The following is a 21,196-nucleotide window of genomic DNA, read 5'->3' as shown; positions in this document are numbered from 1 at the left end:
GTTTTCCAGTTTGGTCTGGGACAGGAGTAATTCTCTCCCAGTGGTGCTTGGCAGCAGGTTTGCAATACCTTTTAAACCTGGCTCCAAAGGAGGCCTCATCCCTGTTCATACCCTGCTTTGAAGTCTTCTCTCAAGTCTGGTTCCCTGTTCCAGCCTTCCTCCCTGCAGTGGGTCCCTCCTCCAAGCACACAGCACTTGGCGTCCCTTCTGGCACTGCTGTTTTGGGGTGTCACCAAGGCAAGGCCATGAAATGAATGAAGAATCATCATGACCAGGACATTCCTCAGAGTCCATGCAAGATGCAGCTGGTGGAGGCAGTGCCTGGGGAAATCACAGTCTTGGAAACTGGGAATGGGTTTGAGAACTTTATTAGCAGACTAGAGAAAGCCATAAATGCATTTAAAGATGCAGTAAAACCCATGGAAGAGCGGGGTGTTAGATCCAGACCTCCTGATTCCTAACAGCTTTCAACTGGAAGCTCCAGCTGGATAAACCCCTGCAAGAGATTCATCCTGGAAGATGGTCTAAAAAAAACCCCACTTTCAGCACATGTCTAAAAGAAGCACAAGCTGCTCAACAAAGGCGCTACCCTTTTCTCATCACCGCAGGATCCCAGCATCTCTCAGCAGTGTATTAAGCAATGTGATTAGCATTCATCATATGGCATTTTTTCTGTATCTGGCAGAAAAGGCCCTTTTGTTAAGATGTATTTTTCTTCTCAATATACAGCAGCATAGCTTGCATGTTGAACAGTAGATGGTAGAGCTTACCACGGTCCTTAGCTGCTGGAGGCCAAGGGTATATTGATATTGCTTATGAAGAGGGATCCTGAGCACAGTGTGCTCTGTGATGGGTCCATCTCCTGCTCTCACAGGGCCTGGCAGACACCCCTTGTGCTGGCAGAGCTTCGGAGGCAGCCTGGCAGTGCCTGGAAGCTGAACCTCAGCCTGAACAGCAGCGTTGGTTGATGGGAAGTAGGTGGGCACCCCACATGCCACAAGCTTGCAGCTGTAACCTGGGGCAGCCAGACAGCCTGGGCTTGTTCCATGGGAAGCTCAGAAAGAAACACCTACAGTAAGTTCATAGAATCACGGAATGGTTTGGGTTGGAAGGGACCTTAAAGCTCCTCCAGCTCCAACCCCTGCCACGGGCAGGGACCCCTTCCACTGGAGCAGCTTGCTCCAAGCCCCTGTGTCCAACCTGGCCTTGAACACTGCCAGGGATGGGGCAGCCACAGCTTCTCTGGGCACCCTGTGCCAGCGCCTCAGCACCCTCACAGGGAAGAGCTTCTGCCTAAGAGCTCATCTCAGCCTCCCCTCTGGCAGGTTCAAGCCATTCCCCTTGGCCTGGCCCTACAGGCCCTTGTAAAATACTGACTGAGAACATTTTTGGACCTAACACCCAACACCATGCTCAGGACTGGGGCCTCACAGGACAAGCTTCCTAGTGGAAACAGAGGGATTGTTTGGGAAGCCTTTTGTTTGTTGCTCACTCAAGCATGACAGCAGGCAACCAGGGAGAGGTGTACGCGTGTTCAGTGCCCTAAAGCTATCGCTTTGTTACTCCAGGCAGAGAAACAGTTGTCAGGAGAAAGGAATAGTGACTAGAGGTTGAAGCTCGCCTTCAGACTGTGTTGGTTTGCAATTCTCTTTTCGAAGAAGGCTCCTGGGGAGAGCTAATATCCTTTATTAGACCAAGAAACCTCTTTTCAGCCCTTCATGGACAATGGGACTGATGCTGTGCTACTGTAAAGCAGCCCCATGCAAATCAGACTCCAAACCAGCAGAACAGCTTTCCCCTCTGCTGCTGCCTGATTTCTGGTGTAGCTGCAAGAGCAAAAATGCCTGAACACAGAAGAAAAGAGGAAACAAGATAAACTGCATAATGCCATTTCAAAGGCTCTTTCAGCTGAGTTGCACTGGATGGGAACAGCAGCCTGAAAAGATGCATTTTAACTGTCTGGGGGGGGTGTTGCACCCTGTCTGGGTGCAGGGGACAGGGCAGAGGGAGCGGAGCCATGGTTTGTCCTTACTTCCAAGGTCTTCTTGTGAAGCCCCATGCCCACTGAATTCCTTTTTCTTTTCCTGACTGCACGTTAAGGAGACAATCTTTGGTCCCCTAAAGCAGCATCCCCTGTCTGCCCTACAACCTCTAAGTTGATGTGGGTCTAACCATAAAGTCATGTGTACCATCAGAGCTGGCAGCGTCCAAGAGGATGATGGTGTCACAGGGACCTGGAGGTGACTCAGGTCTGCCACTGCTTTTAACTTAACTGCCTCACTTTTCAGTTTCTTTATCTATAAAATGGGAATAATCACAGAATCATAGAATAGTTGGGGTTGGAAAGGACCTTAAGATCATCCAGTTCCAACCCCCTGCCATGGGCCTCATCCAACCTGGCCTTGAACACCGCCAAGGATGGAGCATTCACAGCCTCCCTGGGCAACCCATTCCAGTGCCTCACCACCCTCTCAGTAAAGAATTTCTTCCTTAGATCCAATCTAAACTTCCCCTGTTTCAGTTTGAACCCGTTACCCCTTGTCCTGTCACTGCAGTCCCTGATGAAGAGTCCATCCCCAGCATCCTTGTAGGCCCCCTTCAGACACTGGAAGCTGCTCTGAGGTCTCCACGCAGCTTCTCTTCTCCAGGCTGAACAGCCCCAACTTTCTCAGCCTGTCTTCATACGGGAGGTGCTCCAGCCCCTGATCATCCTCGTGGCCTCCTCTGGACTTGTTCCAATAGCTCCATGTCCTTTTTATGTTGAGGATAATGTCACATTTCACTGTGCAGAGTGAAATGTAAGAGAAACAAGTGGAGAAAGCGAGATAGGAATGAACAGCTTCTCCAAATGTGGCGTTCTAAAAGCTTCTGAAGAGACATAGAAGATTTATATTCCAGTGTCTAATAAACAGGAGAAAGGATTGTCTGCTACAACTGTGCTTCCACCATGTTTCCCTTAAGCTGTAAGAAAAATAAATGGTGCTTTCCAAAGAACCCAAAGGAAAAGAAAGATAGCCAAAGGAGGAGGCTAGGCACTGTGAGCTTGATGTTCTCAATGAGACTGGTCAGAGATTGTCCATCAAAATGATCTTTTTGTGTACAAATGGGGCTTTTTATGATAAAAAAATGGGAGTTGTACCCAAGGAAAGGATTTTTCTGCGAATGAAAGCCATTTCTTGGCTGGAAAATGATGGTTTGTGGCCTAAAAGCTGTTGAATTTTTGATAAGAATCAATATTTCCAGTGGTTAAACTGTAACACACACACACACACACACGCACACAAAGCAAAGAGAAGACCTCCAAATCCCTATCAGAGCAAGGTGTGATGGAGAAAGAAACAGGTGGGGAAAAACTCCCCAAACCCACACAAATATCCTCAAATTCTAGATAGAACTAATGTACGGGAACAGAGCAATATAAATCAATGTGGATAAAGGGCAGGAATACCGCCTCCACCCCACCATCACCTCCACACTCCCACCTTCTCTGACTATAATGATCTCTGCTTCTCTTGCAGTCCCCCTACATCAGGATACCCCCTCTTTCCACTACGCTCTCTTCACTGGGAGGTAGATGCCAAGACAAATGTCCTTCACCTTGCCTTGGCTAGGGCCAGGATCCAGATCCTCACCTTCTCAGTGCACCAGCACAGATGAGTCCTGCAGCAGAGGCAGGGGTCTTGCATTGATTGTTATCCCTGGTGAGAGGGACTATTTTGTGTCCTCCTTCCTTGCTATCTTAAGCAAAGCTGGGCTGAGCTGTGTCTGATGGGTTTTGCCTCTGGGATGCAAAGCCAGAATGGTCTGAAGTAAATTTTGCTGAGCATGATGGAAACTAATTGTCCAGGCAAGCTGATGAAGCCTGAGCTGACACCAACCAGGAGCCACAATACAGAAGGTAAATTACTAACTAATAAATAGCAGATAACTAAGTGTCAGGCTGCTTGCTGTTATTGATCGCTTGTATTGCAGCACCACCTACATGTCCTTGCCATGGACAGCAACGCTGTGGCATCAGGCCCTAAAGAAGCACAAAATACAAAGGGCATTTGAGGGGAGTTGCAGCTCAAGATTTAAACAATTAAATGCAAATGGGAGGTAGAGGTCTGGCTGAATTGCTGAACCTGAGCAGCATGGCTTTGGAAATGGCCTGTGTCACTCTCAACTTCCAACATCCACAGAGGTCTCCCCTAGCTCTTAGGTCACGACTGACAGTCTCATGCAGTCGTCTCCATCTCAGATGGCTCTGTTTGGGCACCCAAGATTTTCTTTGGATATGGTGTTAGTTTAGGCACCAGATATGCCTTTTGAATCCTACATGTGGTCAGCATATGTTTGGGTGTCCTCTCTGGGGGCTGAACCCATCTGTTGTGCCCCAAAAGCTTTTAGAAGGAAATACAGAAGCAGATACATGAAGGTTTAGTGATGATGGGGATTATCAGAATAAATGTCCAACATTCACACACACAGAGGGGCGCATTTCACTTGTTCTAAACATGACACCTATTTTAGACAGATGGATCGTGCTCTGTTGTCCACTGCTTGGATTCAGTGACCACCAGGGAACTCAGGACAACTCACTCATTTGGAGATATACTCAGTCCCTGAGACGAATCCCATCCCTTCCAAGTTCAGACAGGGGGATGGAGAGAATCAAAGCCACAGTGGAATCACACTCTCATGTGTTAGCCCTATCCCGATGTTCTAGGCCTTATGCTGGAGCTCTTATGAATTGCAATTCAATTGCTGTAGCTCTGGGTAGCAACCAATGCTATAACGGTTTTTAAGACAAAGTACCTGTTATTTTATGTAAGCAATGATGGTGATGCAAATTGTCCTAATGGCAGAGTGGTTAACCAGGATGCTGAAATCTCAAAGAATTATTTTACCCTTACAGGGATTTTTAACATAAAAGAAGCTATTTAGAAGGCAGCAGCACTGGAAAGAAAATGCCTCAGCTGAGGCAGCTTTGAAAGGTCAGCAGTAAATGTATTCATGAGAAAAGGAGGCAGAATGACAGAGTATCAAGACAGAGAAGCAAAGATACCTCTAACTACATGAAGAATTGTTTGGGTAGAGCTCTTCCAGCTCTTCCACTTTTCACATTCAGGAAAAGAAGCAGCATATCCATCTTGCATGGTCGAACCTGGTTCTGCTGTGTCAGAGAGGGCAGGGGAGCCTGGAAGCACTGCTCCCTCTGAACAGCTCAGCTGGGGAATGCCCTGGAGGCACTGCACAGTGGGATGCATCTTCAGCCCTGTCTCCAAGTGTCTGAGGCTGGGAGAGGTCAAAGGACACCCTGGAAGTAGAACACAGTAAGAGATGTGCCAGCATGAGGGAGGAGAAACCTGCAGCCAAGAGCACAGACAAAGCATTGGTCCTGTTCCACTCAAATGACAACACATTTGGACGTGGATAAGGCATCGAGCATTGCTCCAGAGCAACCATTCTTCCATTCTCTGGAAAACAAAGCCCTTAAATGGCAGCGCTGGGACAAACTATCAAATGTGAGCCAGACTGCGGCTCAGACTGGAAGTCCTTCCCCTTGCCTGGGAAGTGTTGAGCTTTAGTTAATGAGATGTTTGTGACACCAGAAACAAAGGCACACACATTTAAATAATGGCTTTAAGCTACAACTTGTCAAGACATTGTGTGTGTGCACTCCTGGAGTAGGAAGGCAGATCTATAGCAGATCCCTCTCAAGTTACAGCATTAGTCCCAAAGTTGTGCCTTCTCTTCCCTTCACACAGCCTGCAGGCTTAAAGCTCTGAGCTGGGCTTCAGCTATGTTTTCCCTGAGTTTTTTCACTATTTGGGATTACTTAAATTCTTCTTGTGAGCAAAATTCCAAGTGGATCTGAACTGGGACTCTCTGGCTGCAGGGTATTATTGTGCTTGTAAGAGGAGGCACATTGAGCTGGAAATTGGAGGAATGGGAAAGAGGAACCCTGGGCTGAACACACCTAGGAGATGTGGTGATTTTTTCCTCAAGCTTTTTTCCAGTAGCTCCTTGGATAAAGTACAGGATTAGGACATGAAAGCCCTAAAGCAAATCACTGCTCTGTCCTGGGAAGAATAGAGACTTGAACTAAACTCTGTTATTGCAGGTGAAGGATGACAGGGCAGATTGTGCAATGGGCAGGCAAGTCATTTAAGTCCTTATGCTGCTGAAAGGGACCACAGGGCCAGGACAGACCTCATCACCTCTGGTTTTCACATTCCCTGAGCTTTGATTAAAACTCTGATAAAGCAGATGGAAAATTGTAGACATGTAGACATCTCCACTGGAGCCAATCTTCTTCAAATTGCCCAGGCTCTTCAAATGCCATCTATTTGCACAGGATTAGGCTAAATGTACAGCATGAGGGGAAATGGGATTCACCCCACTAACCAGCTACTTGGGCCTGTGTGTGTGAGATGTGGTGGGAATCAATAATCCTCCAGACTCCAAAAGCTCCAAACTGAGCATCTCTCCTCTACAAAGGACATTCACTGTGTTCTGCATGGTGCTCTCCTCTCTCAATGTAATGGAGAGATGCCTAAAGTAAATGAGGTGTCCATATTCCTGTCCCTAGGACAGCAATAGAATCAGCATGGGAGGCTCCCACTGATTCTGAAGTGACCAGGGAAATCTCATTTTCTTTGAGAGGATAGAAGAGGTAATCTATATTAACATACATTGATATAAATAACAAATGAAGCATGCAAAACCAGGAATTTGTTACTCACGAAGCAGAAGGGAAGACACATTTCATGGGAACAGCTGCAATTTTTCTGCCTTCTATTTTGTTTTAATAAGATTATCTCTGGTGATCAGCCTTTTCCATGGGAGTCAGAGAATGACTGGGCTGGAAGGCTGAGGTCCTGTTCATCTCAGCAGCAGCACTGCACTGACTCAGGCTGGACGAGAGGCAGGAAGCTCGTCTTGTCCTTACATGACCTGTTTTGTAAGCAGAGGACATAAACCTGCAGATCTCTTCTTGCTATTCTTAACCACCTCGAAGGATTCCACAGTAGAAAGAGTTCTGTTTATTTTGCTCTGCTGAGAAATACTCCTTCCCATGGAATTTCATGACCAGTTTATAGAACTAGAACCCAAAGGGAGGCCCAGAAGCCATAAGGTGGTGGCTGAGGCATCACTTGATGATGACCTTCCTTGGTCATCATTGATGGTCATCATACCTTGAGGGAGACCTTCCCTGCAAACAGCTAAACTCCTCCTCAACTTTGATGCTTATAATCTCAAATCATGTTGCTGAAGAGAGGCTGATTTATGTGTCTAGAAGGGAACATGATTATTATCTTCCAGTGCCTTTCAGAAGCACCTGAGCTGAAGTGAGGGCCAGACAACACTGCTACGGCAGAAGAATTAAATTGTCTCTTTATTTTAAAGCATTACAGGAAAATTAGCAGCCTTTGAAATGTCACTGCTGCAAAGAGATTGGGTTCTTTCTTTAAATCTCCCCTAAGATAATCTGGATAACGCATTTTTTAAGGATACAAAGTCCTCTGGATTCATTTCCTATTCACTGCAGGGAAAAATATGTTTTGAAATGGAAAATTATCCATTTTGAATGGAACCTGACTATAGAGGCCGGTTAAGCTCCTTCCGAAATAATCAAACCCGTATAATTGTCAACTGCTTTAAAGAGGCACATTTCTACAATGATTTCTGAATGATTTTCTTTATTCTTTTCTTGCTGCAAAGCCTTTCTTTCTATTGCTAAAAACCATGAGTTTTGTGAGTTATGGTGATTCTTTTCTTGGTGTTTTGTAAGATAAATTCGTAGTCCTGTGCACACCGCAACACTGTAGTTGAATCATTCTATACAGGCGGAACATTCAGCATTGTGTAATGTCTTTCAACCCAAGCTCATAGTGATGAAGCTGTCATAAATCATGGTTTGGGCTATTACCCAGGTTCCGTTTACAAGGTAGTTCAACTTCTCTACACGACACAGAGCCTACAAAATAACTTTAGCTCTTCCTCTCTGCTTTTCCAAGGCACCCCCCTTCCCATTGCGGTATGCAATAGAAGTGGAGACAGCATATAGATGACAGATGCTTGGGGAACAAGGCTAAAAGAAGGTAAGGTCAATTTTTCTACTAGGAGAGCATTAAAGCTGTGGTAGGTCCCTTCCAGGATAGGAAGGAACAGTCCTTCAAAACCTCCTCAACTTTCCCTGCCTCTTGCAATGCCTGTGAGGCTCCTTGCTAAGAAGTGTGGAGAGTCCCACTTGCTAAAAGCACCCCATAGTCGCTGGAGATCTAGTCAATATGGTCAGTTCTACCTCCAAAAGTGAAGTTGGATAACCCCAGGCACTTTGTGAGGAACTCAAGCCCTTAAAATTGCAAGGCTGGTTCTTCAGCTTCATAGGTTGGTGACTTTTCCTCCCCATTTTCCCCCACCTTCCTTCACTCAATCTGAGCCATGTGTTTCATTCTACACAGAGTTCTCTGCAGTTTCTCTGTTAATTCTCTCTGAGGCAGCAGAAAGCTACAGCAAACAGAAACTGCTCCAGTGTTCCTTCCCAACAGAGCCTAAGTACAACAGGTCTTCTGAAGGGTGAGGGAGGGATCTCATCCTCCACACAGCCAATGCACAGGTGGTGGACGAGGGAAGATGGACTCCATTAGCAAATCATACCGACTCTTAGGACCGCCAGCACCCACTATCCCCTTACACTGCACCCACCTTCAGCCACTGCACTGAGCTACACCAACTGCCACTTAGCATGGGATTAAGGAAAAGGAATGGCAATTCTGCTCTGCTTCCTGAATTGACCCAATTACAGCCTGATCTTGATGCCTTTATTCTGTGTTATATATACCCTGAAGCACTGCTGAGAGGAAAGTAATGCCTTCCACAGGGCACACCACACCTGAAGGGGAAAGAGCGGAGATGGTTTCTAATCAGAGGCCATTACATTGGCTTGATTATCTATGGATGAACCCTCTTCAGTGCCTGGCCTCCGAGCAGAAAGGCAAGGCAGAGATGACCTTTCAAAGCTGAGCTAAGATTACAGTAATTGGGCAATAACATGAAACAGCAAATAGAGTCAAAATGATCCCTTTGACTTCAGAGAGCGGAGCAGCTAATGCATTTGGGAGTGTGCTCATTATTTCCACTTGGCATCAAGATTTTAACTACATCTGCTCAACACGTTTGGCTGTTAAGTGGATTGCTTCTTCTTACAAAGGAGTAACATCACCTGTGGACAAAAGCAAATCAATGTGATTGATGCAACCACCTGTCTGGAATTCTGTGATTAGAGCTGCATAAATAACGGCTATTTCCAAAGCATTTCAACCCCCAAAATGGGGGGAAAAAAAGTGAAAGCTTTTTTTTTTTTCTTCTTCTTTTCTCTTTTTCCTGGATTTCTTCAACAAAATTTCTTTCAGGTCAAATGAAATATTCTGTAGGGTCTGCAACAAATTATTTGACTTGGGTTTCAAATTGCAGCTTCATTGCTTGTTTCTGGTTTTCTCATGGAGGAATGAGAGGACTTTGGACACCGCTCACTCAAAATACTGTTTAGAAAAGGCTGAAAATGGAAAGTTTCAGCTTTCAAAGTTTCTTTTTCACTGACGTAGTCGAATGAATTTAACATGAATGTGCAAATACATTTAATCATTCCAATTCCATAATTGTTACCAAACAAACCACTCCAGCTATGCATTTCTCTTTGTTCTTTGCCTTCAGTTTTGTCTGATCTCTGTTAGATTTCCAAACTATCGATATTTCTAGATGAAAGGTTTCACCTTCATCATCTTCATCACCTTCAGCACGATGTTTGGAATCCAGACCTCTTTGCTTAATCTTACTGAACCCTCCTGGTTTTGTAAGATAAGTTTTTGTAACCTTATCTAGGTGTTCCTGCTCTGGCAGGGGGATTGGACTAGATGATCTTTTGAGGTCCCTTCCAATCTCTAACATACTGTGATACTGTGATACTGTGGTGTTAAGCTGTTCCAACAGTAACCCACCTACCCCTTTGCACTGCAGGCACCTGGAACAGATCGATTAGAACTCTTAGAGCAGTTGTTCAACTCCAAAGCTCTTCCATGCAGAAACATGATGGCACCAGTAATTTTCAGGCTCTGTCTCAGTGAGGTGCATTTTGGTGTTATGGGACCTACAGCACTTTTATGTGTCTGTCTGAAATACTGATAGGCTTCATGTGGGTTTCATCCTGTTTATTCTTGAGCATCAAAAGCATATGGACCCCTTCTCTAGTTTCTTGTCTACCTAACTGTTTAGAGGGACAATTTTGACTGACTGCAATCACAAATGAGTGTGGCTTTTTAATGGCAGTGCGGTCATTACTGAGGCCATTTTTCTTGGTCTCCTAAGGGTAACCCATATTCAGACAAGATTTATGACCCTGTATGTGCAAATACCTAATCTAATCATCATCACCAGAGACCTTTAGTCTCCAATGACTCCCTCTCTTTCTTTGGTTCTAAGCAGACATGGATGTAAGCATGACATGGCTGATATTCCCCAAGTAAAGAGACATCAGGATACCCAGTGCTGCCTGATTACACTTCATCTTCAGCATTTCATGACATGGCAGAACTACATACAACACAAGGGTAGGCAGCAGAACCAGTTACAGCGAGAGGCAAGAACAAAGCAGCACAGACAGATGGGCAAAAACCATATGATAGCACTGAAATGCCAAAGAGATGGAAATGAGCCTAGTAGTGGGCAATTGGCATTCTCTCAGAATTCCCAAAGTGGGGACTTGGTGCATGTGTTAGCAATGGTGTCTGACCCAGAGACCCCCAGTCAGACTGCAGCTTAGTGCAAGTTTGGGAGGAAAAAGTGAAATGAAATAGAAGAAAAAGCCTTTATGGTAAGAGATGAAGTTAAATACCAGCAACAGGCTGAGAATACGTGTTAAAGGATGTCAAGTGAGGGAAAGTGCTCTGAAGGTAATGAAAGAATGAATCAAAAAACCAGTAATGAGCCATTTTCCTCAGTCCCTGCTCTGATGAAGTGCTGGTGGAGTGGGGTTGGCCTTTGTCTTTCAGGGATAACCCCAGAATCAGAACTGGGGCTCAGGGCAGATCAAGAGATAAAGCAGAGAAGGATTCATCAGGGAGCTCAGCTCCCAAGGAGGTAGATTAGGTGCTGAAGATGTAATGGCAGAGAAATCAGGGAACAAAAGATGCTGTAGCTTGCTAAAAAGCAGGGACAAAATGATGGATAAGAAAACATTAGCAAAACACATGCTACTGTTACTATCTGCCAGGCAGGAGGAGAGGCAGGAACCTGGGAGTCACTTTGAATTTAGCAGAAGATACTAAATTGGGCTAAAAAATGCATCCTAAGAAGTCTTTGACTTCTTAGTGAGTCTTGACACTGCGGATCCAGAAGCTCTGTGCAAAGAAATAAGGAAGAAAACCTGAAGTGAGCATCTAATGGCCAGGAAATGCTGGGCCTCCTTCAAACAAAGACTCCTTCTCTTTTAGATGTGAGCTTGCTTCAAATGCATGTGGGGCTCTTCCATCCTTATTACTTATGGAGGTCAGTGGATTAAGGCTGATAATTTGAAGGAAAGGGATTGGGAATATACCCAAAGCAGCGCTTGGGAATCACAGCGCACAAGTGTCATGAATGCAGCAGCACGTGGGAACACCAGCCTGGGAGTGCTGTGGAAGAGTTCAGACTGAATCTTTCCCTTTTTTAGTTGAAAACTGTATTTTTGGTGACTTACGTGTAAAATACTTCCTCTTCCTATAGAAACACTTCCTCCATAAGTCATAAAATGGCACATACTTAATGTATAAGGGTGATATATATAAATATATAAAGATAAATATATATAAATATATATAAATATATATAAATATATATAAATATATATATAAATATATATAAATATATAAATATATAAATAATATATAAATAATGATAAGGGTGGGGAGTTTCTGGAGAATATTAGTAACAGTCATTGTGTGGTTGTTTGAACAGAACATTTGGGAATTCTTATGAAACATTTTGGAGGACTCAAGGACATGTCACTCTTTCTCCAGGCAGTCCGCCATTCCCTGCTCAGTTCCGTGGTACATGTTCCCAAAATAAGCAGTGCTGAGCCCCAAGCAGTGGGAAGGTTATTGTCTTCACTGGCAAGCTGCTAAACGAAGGGGCGAATTGTGAAACTCTGCATGGATAAAGCAGTATTTAAGGCAGCAAGAAGACAGCGGTGAAACAGTTTCTTGCAAAGGAGCACCATGAAAGAAAACAGGACACCAGATTGTCCAGCCTGGAGAAGAGAAGCTGCGTGGAGACCTCAGAGCAGCCTTCTAGTATCTGAAGGGGGCCTACAAGGATGCTGGGGAGGGACTCTTCATCAGGGACTGCAGTGACAGGACAAGGGGTAACGGGTTCAAACTGAAACAGGGGAAGTTTAGATTGGATCTAAGAAAGAAATTCTTTACTGAGAGGGTGGTGAGGCACTGGAATGGGTTGCCCAGGGAGGTTGTGAATGCTCCATCCTTGGCGGTGTTCAAGGCCAGGTTGGATGAGGCCTTGGGTGCCATGGTTTAGTGTGAGGTGTCCCTGCCCATGGCAGGGGGTTGGAACTGGATGATCTTAAGGTCCTTTCCAACCCAAACTATTCTATGATTCTGTGATTATGCTGCACAGTGCAGAAATGGGCATTCCCCTTTCTCCAAGGCATTTGAAGAATGGGGACCAAGTTTCCAGCTCCTACCAGCAGCAGGAAATCTGCCTAAACATGGATCAAATGGGAATACTGATTTGCAGCAAGCCAGTCATTACCAGTATCTTCCCTGTGCTAACACAGGCTCTAACCATCCCCATTCTTCTCCTAGGAGATGAGCACACTACCACATCTCTCCCTACAACTGCATCCTACCACCTACCTTTTCTTTCAGAGATGAACTACCTGATACATCTCTAATAAAACTCAGAGCCATCATCCTCAACTTGATTTTAGCTTTCAAATCTGATGCTTCTATTCCAGACCTGAAAGTGTGCCTGAAAGCTTCTCTGCTTTTTCCAGCTATACTTGATCTAATAAAAGATAACACTTCTACCTAAAAGCCTGGTCTCCCTGTAGAAAATCAAACCCTTCATAAAAGGTGTTATGGTTGTCCCTGCGGTTTCAGTTAGCACGCCCATTAAAATCCATATGGCAATGGGACAGTAACTGAGTGGCCACTGAAGACGTGAACAGGGGAGAAACATTTCATGCTCCGCAGTCTAAGGAGTGGCACTAATGGGCTTTGTGACTCCAGGGGATTTTATCAAAGTCATTGGACCTTAAGAGGACCTAAGACCAAAGATCAGCTCAGGTTAGGCAAAGCTCTTGGCCGCGCACATACACTGAGGTGCTGCTGCTTCCCATTGTCCAATGATGCTTGGGATTCTGCTGCATCTGGCTCAGTAAATCCCAGAGAAATGCCACATCCCATGGTCAGAGCTGCTTGGCCAGGGTGAAGCTGTCTAGAACTGCTCGAAGCTGAAGCTGACAGGAGTATTCAAGGGGCCCATCTATCAGATGGCTAATTCAAAGGCTTCTGTGCATCAGTCCACAGCTCCCTCTGTCATACAACCCCTTGTAAGCAGGTCAGAGCCAGCAGAATGTGGTACTACCCACAGGGGTTCAGATCTAAAGGGGAAGCTGATCACAGAGACAGCAACAGGGGAAATAATCCCAGTCAGGAAAGTCTTGGGGGGAAGGTCTCAGCAAAGGGAAACAGAGGACTCCCTGGTGACCCCGCCATAATTCCTGTGATGGATTCCATGCTGGGCAATGCAGCAATGGAATGCATTTTGTAAATGAACTCAAATAATCTGCTCAGGGCTGCATCTCACCAGGCTGTTGGCCAAATGGGCTTTCTCTGCTGTAGGACTGGTGCAAGGACAGTCCTTGCACCAACTGCTGCAAGATCAGGCTTGTTGTCCAGAGCTCCATGTCCAAGACGAAGCAACACGCTTCCTGCATTTTCTCTGTTAGCCTAGCACACAGTGTAATTGCTTTCCCAGCGATGTTATATTCCTTGCAATTATGCCTTGCAAAGTTTCTGCTGTTAGTCTCTCTTGTCTCACTTCAATCAGCGACTCCTCTACCCCTCTGTACCCAGCACATCACCCTTTGAATATAAGGGATGCCCTGTGAAACATAATGAGACTGGTACTCCCACACACTCCATAGCAGGGCTATCAGTTTCATTCAAACTCTATTAGCCGCTTACAATTGCTCCCAGAAGCTTCGCTGTAATGAATTCACCCACCTATTGAGAAAGAGTCGACAGAACTCAATTTCCCTTCCAGTTCCTTCCTGCCAGCCCATGAATTCCTCTCCCTTCCCCTGCCTGCGCTGGCTCATTCGTTCCTGCAGGAGGGCAATTGGGAACCCTGCAACCAAACTCCTGTTAAGCACAGGAACTAAAGGGTTTTCAGGCTTTCCTGGTGCTCAGCTCACTAACGTAGGATTCCCATGGACTCCAGAAGCTCTGGAGCTCAGCAATATCCCCTGGATTGAGCACTCTTATTAGGAATTGGAAGGGACCTCAAAAGATCATCTAGTGATGATCTCTTCATGCTAAGCTCACAGGCAGTCAGGTTTGTGCAGAGTGAGTGATGCCAGGAACGCATCCAAGCAGTGCCAAGGTTGTGGAGCTGACATGGAACAAGCAGCTGCTCTCCAGGGTTCATCATTCAACAAGGGGTTGCTCTGCAGGGTTTCAGAGCTCCTCGTGCCATGTCCTCCATTGCTCCAAGGCCCAGCAGTGTTTGATCAGCTTCCCAGGAAGCAAATCCTGGCCCCTCAGAATCCCTTACTAATAAACACTGGTTCTCATCAGCCCTCATCTCCTGATGATAGGGCAACCCTCATGTCCAGCCCTGATGGATAGGGCCGTGAGCAACCTGCTCTAGTGAAAGGTGTCCCTGCCCATGGCAGGGAGCTGGAACTGGGTGAGCTTTAAGGTCCTTTCCAACACAAACCACCCTGGGATTCTATGTTTTTGTTCAAGATGAGTGGGTTCCACTGTCTCCTTTCCTAAGACTGGGAAATTCGGGCGTGCAGCAGGGCAAAGCTGTACCTGTGGCCAGGCAGGATCAGTGATGGAAGTGGAACTGAAGCCAGATCTCCTAGATTCAACTATTGGAAGTTGCTTTTACTAACGTTTCTGATTAATTGCGTGGTGCCACATAAGAGGAGAGGGGGTTCACTCCAGATGCCTGCAGCAGCTTATGCATCTGCATCGAAGCATGAGATTTGATTGTCTTTAGCTCAGCTCCCACCTCTAATAATGACAAAATTCGAGGGCTATATTTAACTCAGTGCTTCTGGTGAAACTTGTCACAGCTTCTCCTCTGCTGTGTTCCTTTGTTCTCCCTTCCTATGCTCAACACTGCTCAAGAAAACATTCTTTGGATTTGGTCTCTCCATTTCCATGATGCCTCAGTTCTCTGCCGGCCCTCACCCTGCTCCTGTCTCAGCTGAAACAGAGACACTTCAGCTGTAACCTTAGCTGAAGGTCTCACTTCTGGATTGTATTGCCTTGGCCCAGCAAGAATGAGCTCAGAGCTGCCACAGTGTGAGTGTTGCTGCAACTCACACCCCTGCTTCATCTTCTGGGAGAACTGAGACCACTCACAGAGGATGTCCACCCTATTACTCTGGCTTCCAGAGCCCATGATGGGTGCCCATATAAAGGGCGATGCCCTCAGCATGCAGAAGGTGGCTGACAATCTGACACAAGAAAACTTGTCCATTTCCACACTTAGATCAAGCCAATAGTATTTGTTTCAATCCTATCTTATTGGTAAGTCCAAAAGGTTGAGGGTCCACCTCTCAATGGTAGATACTGGACAATCTTTCAAGAGCTGCAGTACCAGAAAAGCTCAGAGCCCCTCCAAGCCGTGGTTTTAGGGAAGAGGTGGCTTATGGGCCACTTCAGAGATGCAGGGAAGCCTGAGGCAAAGTGTGTGGCTCTCACATCAGTGATGAGATACCCCAAACTGTGGCAGCTCCTCAAAAATCACACTAGATGGCCAGATCCAGGACCCAACAAGAGGGCAGAGGGAAATAAGGTGTCAACCACCATGTGCTTTCATTGACACCGGGACAAATGCTTTGGGCTGTGCTGCAACAAAAGGCTGGAACAGACCTGTCAACCAAAGATACAACTGGAGATCTGGTGCACTAAAGCATAGGGAGAGGCAAAGCAAGTAGAGGGACAGATGAGGAAAGAGCAGAAACACATTGCTGCATGTTGTGGCTGTGCAACCATGGCTTTATAGACATGAGAGGTCCAGGGAAGCCAATTCACATGGCAGACCCATGAGTGCTCCAAGCCCAGCACGATGTCAGTCATGGAATTAGAGCAAGAAGCTGTCAAAGTCTGAAGCATAATTCAAATCACTATCAGCTCAAATGATACCCTACTGAGGGCTCCCTGGCAGCAAAATGTGGTTGTGCATCCTGGGTACCATGATCAATGGGCCAATATTGCCATTTGTTCTGCTGAGCTCATTTAGAGCCAAGACTTTGATGAACCAGTGGCTGGCAGCGAAGCATAGCTGGGGTTCCAAGCTTACCTCTGTAACACTCTACATGCCGTGAAAGCTGGGGTTTGCTTTTGCCTTTTGATATGTGTGCTCAAGTGAAAAGTTTGAACTGACGCTATCTGAGGGCATTGGAGGTCCATAGATTTAAGCTCCTTTTCATAATAGCTCAAGATTCTTCTACTAGTTTGGAGTTGTAACCAGCTCATTATTCCCAAGGACTTTGGCAGGATTGTCCAATTCAGCTTTCAGGAACTTCTGTGATTCCATTAGTGGCTTTCTTTTAAGGGACATTAACTTATCTGGAACATAGTACTAGAAAAAAAGCAAAAAAGCAGCATCATCATTTCAGCTTCTGCACCCCAAATTACTTTGATTTTGATTTCCTTTTAAAGTTCTAGCCCAAACACTTTGGAAATTGCTCATGAAATATGATTTATCACTTCTGTTTTGAGATTCTCTGCTGATGTAACCCCACTGACTTCAAAACCTTTTATACTCAGTGGATTTGGCCATGCAACGTACTGAAGAAAAATGCCCATACTCTCATATGAACATTCTGCTCTAATACTGGCATCATGTCCCTGGCATACAGCGAGTCTTTGGTGCTCAAACACCCCGAGCAAGAAAGTTGTCCCAGAATTAACTGCTGAAATGCATTCCCAGATGAAGAAAATGGTGCAGAACAAATGAAGGTAGAGGGGTAAAAGCATCCTTACAATCTTACTTCAGATACAGATTTCAAGGACTAAGCATTAAAATGAAAAGATGCCTTGACTGTGTTTCCACATGTGCTGGGCACCCTACACGTGTAGTATTTGTCACATAACCAGGGGACAGAGCAAAGAAGAGGCTTATGAACCTGATAGCAATTTAAGGAGCAAAAGGAGATGGTTCTTCATGCAACAGGTAACACAGCTCTGAAGCTCCTTGCCAAAGGTGTAGACACAGCAGGCTCAGGAGATATTCAATAGCCAGAGGCTGAGAAAGGGAAGGTTCACAGACACCTCCTTGGATGCAGGAGACCGCAGCAGCCCTCAGCCTGAAGCAGAAGAGCAGTTGTACTCTTTCCGGGGGAATACAGGCACCCGAGAAGGATGTTTTGGGAAAACTGGAGAAATTAACATAAAAATCAGGATGGCACCCAACAGGAAGTGCTCCTGGGTATTACTCGTGCTGACACTGGAACATCTATTGCATAAATATGTGCTAGATAAAACTTGTCAGGCAGAAGTCCTGCACAGGAGAATCTGAATGGTTTTAGTGCATCCCTGGGGAAACATAAATGAGCAAAGTGATGCTCTTGTACCGAAGGCAAAATCCCTCCTGGGAGGCACCAGCAGGAAATCTGTCTGTCCTTGTGCTGCACCGGCACCAAGTGGGTCGGAGCTGAGTGCGGGGTATGGTACCGGAAAGCTGTGCACTGCCTGGATCCATGAATTATCAGGACCCTACAAACCAAATAAAAAGGAATGAGATCCTTTAACATAATCAAAGGAGAAGGGCAGAGGTAACAGTCTGCAAATACACCCAAAGCTGCTACGAAGGACAGGAACAAACTGTCCTGTGTGGCCAGTGAAAAGGATCAAAAGTTGCAGCTAGAAATACTGGGTCAAAGATTAGGAAAGCATTAACCAACACTACCAGGAAGCGCTGGAGTAGAGTGCCTGGGAAGATGGTTGGAGTTGTCCATCTCTAGACAAACACATGCAGCACAGTAAATCCTGCCTGCTACATAGACTCTATGGGTTCCCTGCAAACCTTTGTGCACTGACAATTCCCCAAGGCCTCATGCTGCCCTTTCTCCTTGTGCACTACAACTGCCTTCTTCATGGGTGGGCATCTTCCAACCTTGCCTTTTCTTCGATAAGCCTCTCTGCATAAAAAACTTGATAAACTCACAGTTCTGGTAATGAGGAGGTGGGCTTAAACACCCAAAGCAGAACACTTCTGCTATGCAAAACACATAAATTAGGCTACAGCAACAGATTGAACACATTCACCTTTGAAAAGCTTCTGAAGCCATGAATGTGGTGAGTGAGAATAGCTTTTAAACCCCAGCCAGCAGAGAGTGAATTAGATGTGCCCTACGTCCCAGCTGCTTGGAGCCAACCTGTGACCACGAGTGCTGGAAGAAACAGGTCACAGAGAAACCATTACATGGACCCTCACCCTAAGGAGAAGGATATCTTGGTGCAGAGTATCAGAACCTCAACTGAAGCATTTACATTAGGAGCCCAGTTCAGATTAGCCTGAGCTGTGCCCATAGACAGTGGAGAAAGTGAGGTCCTTCCAGGGGGACTTGGGTCTAGAGTAGCTTTAGAGGGTGCTATCCTCTGTCCCAGAGCTGTGTATATGGGGATTCATTGCTCCTTGTTTTTACCAGGCTTCTCACTTAGGTGCTTCAGTTACAAGCATTAAGTTGGGGGGGATGTGTCTCGTTTGTGACTTCTCCTTGGCTCAGAGCCTACAGTTTTCAAGACTATGACACTAGTTTAGCACAATAAAATCTAATAACTAAACCACCTGTCATAGGGACCATCTGTCCCAGGGGAGTAGTACAAAACATGATTCATGTAGGACTGGAAAGGACATTCTAGCTGAGTGCACCCTGGGAACCATTAACACCAATTTATGGGTCTATCAAAATCCACTTTTAAATTATAGATATATTTCTTAATCTCTTCTGCTCTGGATGGGTACCTGTTCCACAGACTCCATAGCATTTTCTAGACTATTTGCTTTTTTTGGGGCAAAGTCTGTCCAGGGTTCCTCAGGGGCCTGCCCAGCAATGTATTTGTGGAGTTGATCCTGCCTTCCTCAGCTGGAAACAGCTGGACTCACTCTTGCCTCTTCGTGCTAAGGGTTTTAAGAGAGAAGACAGATGCTGGAAGGGCTGTGGGTCTTTATCTCGGTCTGAGTTGTGTCACCTTGCAGCTAAACTGTGATGAGACCTGGAGGGAAGGTAAACCCAAGAGAATTATTTCACTGGCTGGTGTGTGATGGCTGGGGCTGCATGTGCAGCATGGAGGTGATTGATTGGATCTCAGGCAGAAGCTCTTCCCTGTGAGGGTGCTGAGGCGCTGGCCCAGGGTGCCCAGAGAAGCTGTGGCTGCCCCATCCCTGGCAGTGTTCAAGGCCAGGTTGGACACAGGGGCTTGGAGCAAGCTGCTCTAGTGGAAGGGGTCCCTGCCCGTGGCAGGGGTTGGAGCTGGAGGAGCTCTGAGGTCCCTTCAACCCAAACCAGGCTGGGATTGTGTGATTCACAAACATGACAGCACGTGTCTTGGACACCCATTCCCTCCCTCCACCCCAATAGTGCCTTCCCTCACTTCAGTGTCAGGCAGAGCAGATGCTACAGCACTGAGAGAGTCTCCCAGCAGTGGTCTCCTGGTTTTTAACCCACAACTGCCACCATCTTAAGCCATTCAGCTCTGTGCCACAAACTGTTTCTGTCAGTACAATGGGATACAAAGAACGCATTGGGCAGAACTTCCGTTTGCAGTTTCTAGCATCAACAGCAAAGGGTTAACAGGATTGCCAGGACACTTCTTACTGTGAGCAGAATAATGTTTCTAGAATGGAGTCCTGAGCAGGCTCTATACAGGCACAGTGTTCACAGCAGGACATCCTCTGCCAGGCTCATGCTGGTGTCCCTGTACCATGAAGATGCTGTGCTCTGGGCTGCCTATGAACAGGCAGTGTAAGTGTTACTGCCTGAGCAGTTAGTCTCAAAGTGTCTCTAATCTAATGGAAGTGGAGGCAGGATGAGATGTTGCACTTAATTTATTAACTAATTTCAGCCTCTTTCTGTGATCATTACCCCAACTGCTCCTTCCTTTAGATCGATTGAAATTGCTCTCTTGCAAACTGGAACCAATGCAATGCACTTTTCCTATTCATCTGGCTTTGAAGAGTAAAAAACCCAAAACCAGAAGGGTTTTCTTTGTACACATATAGGAAATAATCTGCCTTTGGTTGAACCCCCAGCATCACGATGCTGTGTGCAGAGCTGCAGAGGTCTCTTGCTCACGCAGCAGCTTACACACGCAGTGCATGTCCAGAGCAGGGATGTTCTGCACCCGGTGTGCAACGGGATGGGGAGAGCGGCTCAAACTGAAAGTCTCTTCTCACTTGTTCTTCCCTGCATGAAAGCTAAACTGAAAATGATGTCTGAGGAAGAAGTTCTGCTGCTGAAAGGTTATTGTCACCTTCAAAGGGAAAAGAGAGGAACTGAAGACTCTGACGCTTCCCTGGCTCAGGGTATGAGGCTTTCTTTCTTCCAGTACAGCACAAGTCCTGGAAGTCTCACATTATCCGAGAGATTAGACACAGGATTTTGTTAGCTGAGAACAAAAGCAGGATCCTTGCTAAAGGTTTGTTCTCCACTACAGATTAATGCAAAGCAAGCAACAGAACTTCCCTACGACTGCCCACATACAGAGTCCCTCGGAGCTGGGGTCACTATGACAGGTCACATCACTAGAGCTGGGACTGGGAAAATGAGGTTTTCATTCCCTCACTTTCTGCAACACGCAGGACTCACCCTGCTTGTTTCCCACTGTGGGCACCCAGCAGGACTGGGGGATGTATGGAAGCCTCTGGTGAAACACCTCATCACTTTGCACCAACCTCGAGCCCCCTCGGT

The 21,196-nt window shown here is 46.1% G+C and overlaps 1 protein-coding gene across 1 annotated transcript in view; it reads right to left on the bottom strand.

Moving 5' to 3' along the window:
- Positions 1-21,196, bottom strand: part of LOC308229405 (acid-sensing ion channel 2) — a 437,190-nt gene that overhangs the window by 218,502 nt on the left and 197,492 nt on the right. The window lies entirely within an intron of this gene.

This window comes from Psittacula echo, assembly GCF_963264785.1.
Source record: "Psittacula echo genome assembly, chromosome: 23".
Taxonomy (NCBI): domain Eukaryota; kingdom Metazoa; phylum Chordata; class Aves; order Psittaciformes; family Psittacidae; genus Psittacula; species Psittacula echo.
The sequence above is the reverse complement of the archived record's forward strand: the minus strand, read 5'-3'. Positions and strand labels throughout refer to the sequence as shown.